Source organism: Anoplopoma fimbria, chromosome 7, assembly GCF_027596085.1.
Source record: "Anoplopoma fimbria isolate UVic2021 breed Golden Eagle Sablefish chromosome 7, Afim_UVic_2022, whole genome shotgun sequence".
In the NCBI taxonomy this organism is placed as follows: Eukaryota; Metazoa; Chordata; class Actinopteri; order Perciformes; family Anoplopomatidae; genus Anoplopoma; species Anoplopoma fimbria.
Genome location: NC_072455.1, coordinates 556,420 through 563,919, shown reverse-complemented (window position 1 = coordinate 563,919; position 7,500 = coordinate 556,420).

Genomic DNA, 7,500 nt, shown 5'->3' with positions numbered 1-7,500 from the left:
CCTGTTACCTTGACGACGTTAAAACATATAACGTATGATAGTGGGCTTGGGACTTTTTATTTTACGCTTACAGGACTTCCTGAAAGAATATTTCGAAATGACCATCAAACCACACACGGCTCTGGTTATGAATCACCAATGAGCTACATGCACACTTTCCCTGTTAACCCCGTGTTAAACGTCACAGCGCTATGGATTATGGGTAATTCCCTCTGTCAAAGTCTGTAGAAATGCAGAAAATGTGCGTTAAGGTTTCCTAAGGTCTGCGACAGAGTTCTCAAAAAACCAGCCAATAAACTCCTTACTGACTGCATATCCTTTTTCTAAAACACAACATCATGGATCATGTAATAGTGTATTTAATAAAAGCTTTAAATGTATTTTATTGTATTTAAATCTAAATAAATAAAAGCTTTCTTCTGAATTTAAGTGTCGCTTTTCTTACCTATAATAGAAGACATTTGTGAAAGCAGACTGACTCGGTATTTGTTGAGGACGGAATGAGTAAATCAAATAAGGAAGAGACGGAGAGAAACAGGTTTGTTTAAGAAAACCTGTAAGACAACAGATCATAATCACAGAACCAGTTACCACGGTATCATGATCTCTGTGTGTGTGTGTGTGTGTGTGTGTGTGTGTGTGTGTGTGTGTGTGTGTGTGTGTGTGTGTGTGTGTGTGTGTGTGTGTGTGTGTGTGTGTGTGTGTGTGTGTGTCATGTTTCCAGTGAACAATATTTGTTTACACGTTTGTTAATTTGTAAACAAATAAATATTCAGTGAAGTTTCCGGGAGAGGAAATGCGTCCTCCTCTCACGCAGAACGTTTCTGCTTTAACTTATGTATTTTCTTCTTCTAATCCCATGTGTGCGTTTGTCTAAACAGGAAACGTTTACAGAAAGTCATCCGTTAAATATGTCGAAGTTTAAAAGGAAGTGACTGCTGCTCTGATCACCAGCTGACCTTTAACATGAGTTTAATAATAACTGTTTGATATTATCAGCCTGACATCCTGTTCAGGTTCTGGATGATATCAGAGGACTGATCAGAGTCACGTCTGTAGGAACTGAAGATATTAGTTTTAATCCCATCTCTGACCTGTAGGAGGCGCAGATGTACTTCAGTTTATACTTCAACTGCAGTACTTTTTACAGGTAAATGTTGTAGTTTTTGCTCCTCTACATTTAAATCAGATGTAGTACAGTAAAAGTACAATATGTACCTCTGAGGTGTAGTACAGTAAAAGTACAATATTTAGATGGACTGGAGAAGTAGAAAGTAAAGTACAAGTACCTTGAGTTTATACTTAAGTACACACTTGAGTAAATATGTTTTATTTTATTTTATTTAACCTTTATTTTTTCAAAACAATCCAATTGAGATTTTTAATTCCTTTAAAGGTCAAGATGGCAGTTTACATAAGAAACACATTAAACACAAATAACAGACTTAAAAACAAAGTTAAGAACAACAGTTAACATTAAAAACATAAACAGTCTCTCATTCTAATGAAATAATAAGTTTAAAATGTCTCATTTACTTCAACAACTTCTTCTACAAAGTCAACAGCGCCCCCTGTGGCCACACGTGACTCATTACATTACAGGAGAAATCATTACTCAAGGAGGTCAAAGGTCAAACAGTGAGGCGTGTGTTTCCTGACTTCAAGGTGTTTCCTGACCCCACCCACACACACACACACACACACACACACACACACACACACACACACTCACACACACACACACACACACACACACACACACACACACACACACACACACACACACACACACACACACACACACACACACACACACACACACACACACACACACACACACACACACACACACACACACACACACACACACACACACACACACACACACACACACACACACACACACACACACACACACACACACACACACACACACACACACACACACACACACACACACACACACACACACACACACACACACACACACACACACACACACACACACACACACACACACACACACACACACACACACACACACACACACACACACACACACACACACACACACACACACACACACACACACACACACACACACACACACACACACACACACACACACACACACACACACACACACACACACACACACACACACACACACACACACACACACACACACACACACACACACACACACACACACACACACACACACACACACACACACACACACACACACACACACACACACACACTTTCACAGTGTGGTGTTAGTACTTTAGTGTAACAGAGTGAGACCTCTGTCTGTCCCCTCCGGAGGGCGATCAGGGAGCAGGGGACAGACAGAGGTCTCACTCTGTCTGTCCCCTGCAGCCGGACGGTGACAGATTCGCTGCCCATCTTTAAATGAAGAAGCAAAGAAGTAAAGAAGTAAAGAAGTAAAGAAGTAAAGAAGTAAAGAAGTACTACCCTGAGTCTTCCTCGTAGCACTTATTGTATTCGTATTAGTTTGTTTCTGTACTTTTGCTCTGGTTTCTGCTTTAAGATGCTTGTTTAAGAAAGGAGATGCACTGATGACTTCTGGTGACTAGTAGTTCTCTTGAATACCTATGTTGAATACACTTCCTGTAAGTCGCTTTGGATAAAAGCGTCTGCTAACTGATAATGTAATGACTGTAATGTAATGTAATGTAATGTACTGTAATGTAATTAGTGTATGTAATGTAATGTACTGTAATGTACTGTACTGTAATGTAATGTAATAATGTAATGTAATGTACTGTACTGTAATGTACTGTAGTGTACTGTAATGTACTGTAGTGTAATGTAATATAATGCAATGTACTGTACTGTAATGTACTGTACTGTAATGTAATGTGATGTAGTCTGTGTGACACATGCAGCATGGGGAATGATGGAAAATAACCTCCCCATGCTGCATGTGTCACACAGACTACATTACATTACATTACAGTCATTCAGCAGATAACAGATCAGTTATATTAATGTTTCCTGTGTCAGGCTTCAATTTTATGTTCAAAATCTTGTTTGTTTTATATGTTTGAATTTGTGTCTTTTTTTTTTTTTTTAGACCAAACGTGCCAAAGTGACTCCACTGGTCTTGACTTCAGGTAATATCTTTAAACGTGGTATCAACCTCTCTCTCTGGTTCAGCTTTAATATCTTTACTTTCTTGCTTTGGAACTCGTTTTTCCTTTTTCTTTTCTGCTCATCTCTGGCTAAAGAATTAAAGCTCTGTCCCTCTATTTACTCTCTTTTTCATGGGGCACAACAATGTCAACCTTTGGGCTATTCGGAACAAGCTGAAGTCGACAGTTGTGTGTTATTTGAATCTATCTTAATTAATTCTCTAACATGTGGACTTTACTCCTTTATTATCAATCCGTCCGTCTTCTAAACAACTTGTCTTCTGCAAGTCCCTGCAAGTTGATTTAAAAACATTCTGAAAGAAACTGGAAGTATTGGTTGCCTCAAAATAGTAAAACAAAATAATCTAAAAACCTGTAACTCATGCAAGTCATTTGTAATTTTTTAACCCACAAACGTCTGCTGATGTTGTTACGGTTGACTTTTCCACAAAGCACCAATTAATTGAGACTTAAACTGTGGTTTCAGTCCATTTCACTAACTATGAAAATAAACCACCGTCAATTCTGTTGCTTAAAGTTAAAGCTGATTTGAAGGCTTTGAATCGTACTAGTGAGCAGAGAGCATCTTCACCTCTGGTCACATGATCTTCATGTAAAGATGGAAGGAAAGAAACTAAAAGGTGGATAAAATAAAATAAAAGTGGAGTAAAATAATTAAACAAAGGTAAAGTAAGGAGTTCATAGAGACAATGAGGCATCGCCCAGCTGCTCTGAAAGACTAGGGGATTCTGCAGAAGTAGGCGCAGGAAACTGTTGCATAAAAGCCCCTTACAATGCTAAATATGAAATGAGATAATCTATACATCAGCAAACAACTAGCATGTAAAGATATAGTAGGTAATGTCCAGAGCAAAACCCTGAGCAGGAAATGAAGCCACTCTTCCTCTGTGTTTGTTGTCATCAGAGCTTCTCTGGGATTTGTCTACGTTTTGCTGCTTCGGCTGACTTCGTGTTTGGAAGCGTCTGCGCTGCTCTCATCCAGCTGTTACACCTGACCACGACGTCTCTGCACACAGCATTGTCGTGGAAGCTGAACCCCCCCTCAGGTAAACACGGTCAGCACTGTTGTAGTTGTTTGCACTGTTAGCACCGTTAGCTGCTAGCGCAATCCTTCAATCACTGTTCTGTTCTCCCGCTGCTCTGTAAACTGGGGATGCTGCAGAAGAAGATGCAGGAAACTGTTGCAATAAAAGTCCCTCAAAAGTGTTACATTTGAAATTGAAGTTTCAGGTTTTTTTTACCTGAAGAAGAAGCTCTGTGAGGTTTAACTGTCTGATGTCTCCTCTCACAGTTAAGACATGAACTTCAGGATCCTGCTGCTCACCAGTCTGACCTCCTGTGGTGAGCTTCCACCTTTAGTTCATTATCCAGATTCAACATATGGACCTCTCTTCTGCTTCATTTCTCTCTCTTTCTTTTACAGTGGCCTCTTCTATCACCACCAGGGTTCATGGCAGATCAGCGACGATTTGCTTTGACATGACGAACATAATCAGAATTCACTGTTATGCCTCGATTAAGTCAGATGAGTGTTTATATGCTATGAAAGATGGTGTGGTGTCTTCAATCGCTGAGAAGTTTAAAAATACAGTACAAAAATGGCCTCCTTAAGTTGTCAAACTACACAGAGGATGACGCAGGAGAATACAGGTGTAAGTATGCCAATCAAACAGAGGGCAAGACAGGTGAGTTGACTCCATCAAGCTCTTTAATTCAAATGAAAACATGTAAATATTACTGCAACACTAAAACAGATTTACCCCACAGATAGTTTTTATTGGCCCTGGCCCCCGACCAACGATAAAACCACCAGTAACATCACCACATCAGCATCTGGAGCTCTTGGAGGTCAGTCGACACGGTGAACAGCTATTATGTAGAAATAATTCAGTTTTCACATCCGTGAAATCTGATTTTAATAACTGAAATTAGTGCTTGGCAGTAGAAACAAAAAGGAAAATCTAACCTCCATCATATACACGACAACACAACATCACTCTATCTGGTGACCCTTTATCACGTGTTTATAAAAGCAACACCACCCATCCTATTAATATCACAATTATAACATCTGCTGAAGAGGATTTTTACGTGTTCAGGAGCCAAGTGATGCACTGCAGGATTCATTAATCATTTTCAAAATGTTCTCCAACTGTTGCTGAATTTGCTTAAATGTTCTTGCTTTGAGGATCCACCTCTGATGAGGTGATGCTTCAGATATCAGAGACAAATGTGCCTTTTTTTGTCCCCAACAGGTACAAAGCCGACACCGGGGGATCCAAGTGAGGGGACTGGAAAACTAAGCACAGGAGCTACAGTTGGTATAGCTGTAGCTGTTATAGCTGTAGCTGTTATAGCTCTAGCTGTTATAGCTGTAGCTGTTATAGCTGTTATAGCTGTAGCTGTTATAGCTCTAGCTGTTATAGCTGTAGCTGCTCTAGCTGCTGTAGTTGTCCTTTTCATATTTCGAAAACAACTAGTAAATTGCTGTAAAACTCAAGGACTTCAACAACCGAGAGGTATATTTGTTTTGGTTTTTATAGTTGAACTGTTTAATGTGTGTTTGTGTTTGTATGTGACATTTCTTGATCTTCTTCCTGCAGATCAACACCAGAATGGTGAAGATAGTGAGCTTGATGAAGTTGTGACCCCTTTCCTCCCTGCTCAGGACCAAGATTGAAGCTGCTTGAAGGAGCTCACACGATTATGACTACAATCATCTCAGCCAGTCTCTGCACCCACTGGCTGAATGAAGGAGGTTGTGTCTCTGATATGAAGTATTTGATGCTATGAGCTCGTCAGAAATCACCATCTTGTCATGGTGAGTCCTCTTTGACAGGGCAAGTGATACTTGTACAGGAAATGGCATGTCTTTACCATTCCTTATGGGAACGGCTTGTGTCCCTCATTCCCACAGATGATCTAATGAAACTAGTTATAGAGTTCAACATAACACGTTTTATAAACTTGTATAAAGTTGTATATTAGATAGATTTTCCTCAACGTTGTACTCTTCTCTCTCATGGTTATAACTTTTCAACACATGAGTAAATAACCCAGATAATTGTACATTTACAAATTTATACCCACAACTTTTTTTTGGTTTTAAATAATTAGACGTAGCCACAGCCGTTCTCAGTGAATTAGTTATACTTTCTGGTTTTTCTGCACTATGTTGCAGTTTGCACAATAATTATTGTTCTGCAACTGTGTCTTGCATTCTGATTTTTACATATGTTGAATATGCAAAGCTGCCTTCCGTTTATACATATTTACATAACAAAATTAAATTCTATGTACTCCTGACTGGAGAATAATCATGCAAAAAAATATATATACCTTGTGAAGCCCACAGATTTGTGAAAAAATCCCATGACAATGTTTTTTGGTCAAACCGTCCAACACTCTTCTCAGGAGAAAATCAGGAGGTTCTTTGAGGTTCTGAAACTCATGTCTTCCTTTACTTAGAATAGATGGATTGATCCTGCAAATGTGCCATAAAACCACAACTATGAGGTAAAAAAGACGTAACGGCTCAGCTTGGTGCTGCTGTTGTTCAGCACTTTAAGTGTTTATGTTTTTCCTCTCTTTTTGTTCTGTTCACAAACCTTTTGAATGTGCCTCATGTGTAAAAGAAATGATGTTTGTCAACAGAAAATGTTATGTTATATTTGTTATGAAGAGCTGCTTATATTTATTATGAAGACGGGTTTACACTTGATTACTGTAATTGTTTACATTGAAGAATTAACTGATTGAAGAATTAACTGACTGCTGCCTTAATTAAGCTATGTGAATGTATTGAGTCCTGGTGAACATGGAGGAACAGTTTGAACACATGTGTTTCTTTTATGAATCAATTAATGTCTCAACATTCATTTCAATTTAATTGAGAACAGATTTGTTCGTGTTTTAAAGAATGTATTTTGGTTTATCTTTAAAAATCTTTAAATAAATTGGGAAACAAAGTGTTTTCTCCCTGTGACTGTAACTGTAGTGTGGCTGTTTAATTTACTAAAATCACCATGATATTAATTTCCTGAATTATTCTGTATTGTGCATCATGCGAGACCCCATAATGTACCCTCACATGTTCTGCATCTTTACTAGACTTAGGGATCTCCAGTAGGGATTAAGAAGAAGTTTATTAAGAAGGTGCAGTGCTCCTTGTGATGAACCTCCACCTCTCAAACACTAGGTGTCCCTGTTCCACAAGCACAACATGAGACAGATGGATGTTGTACAAAATATTACAATTTTATATTATATTGTTATATTGAATTTAAAAGACCATAAAAAAATATATCAATATTCAATTATA